The sequence below is a fragment of the Cicer arietinum genome, chromosome 4 (assembly GCF_000331145.2).
Source record: "Cicer arietinum cultivar CDC Frontier isolate Library 1 chromosome 4, Cicar.CDCFrontier_v2.0, whole genome shotgun sequence".
Lineage (NCBI taxonomy): Eukaryota > Viridiplantae > Streptophyta > Magnoliopsida > Fabales > Fabaceae > Cicer > Cicer arietinum.
The window spans coordinates 22,418,429-22,419,399 of NC_021163.2; positions in this window are offsets into that span (position 1 = coordinate 22,418,429).

The window sequence follows — 971 nt, forward strand, 5'->3', positions numbered from 1 at the left end:
GTGAATCTGAGCTGTTTTATCTTGGGGACTTCGTGGTTGATAGTCTGCCTTGCACAATTTTGGGCAGTGCCTCGAAACGTCTTAAAGAGAGCGACCTAGTCCGCGACTCAACCCAGTAATATTTTCGGTGGCATAAATTGTTTCGAAAGGTTTTCGAATTTCAAAAACAACAATTTTAAGACGTTTTCAAATTGCCATGTCTACCGACGAAATTACTGGGCCAAGTTCATCTGCTACTGACTACAACAAACCGTTTCGGTTTGAGGGAAGTCACTTCAAACGATGGCAACAAAAGATGCTGTTTTTTCTAACCACGAAAAAGCTTGCCAACGTTTTGATGGATGACATTCCTGTTGTACCAGAAAAAGGTGAACAAGCTGAAAAGGATAAAATAGCTGCTGAATTAACCCTATGGGAAAATAATGATTACTTATGTAAGAATTATATTCTTAATGGACTTGCTGATGATCTGTATGACTACTACAGCTCCGACAGCAATACTGCTAAACAGGTTTGGGATGCTTTGAAGAAGAAGTACGATACTGAGGAAGCTGGAGCCAAGAAGTATGCTGTAAGCCGCTACCTCAAATATCAGATGACAGATGACAGATCAGTGGAAGCTCAGCCTCATGAAATCCAGAAAATAGCTCACGAAATCATCACTGAAGGTATGTCCCTTGATAAACAGTTTCAGATTGCTGTTATTATTGACAAATTGCCCCCTGCCTGAAAAGAATTTAAAAACTCTCTTAGGCATAAAACTAAAGAATTCTCCCTAGAAAGTCTGATAACCCGCCTTAGAATTGAGGAGGAATCTCGCAAGCAAGACCAGAAAGATGAAATTCTTCTTGTGGCTAATAACAAGAAGAAGAAGCCCATCAGAGCAGTTCTGAAGCCAAACGGCAAACAACTGAAGAATCAGAACCGCACTTCAAAGAACAGCAACAGGAATGAGAACCACCAAAGGGTCC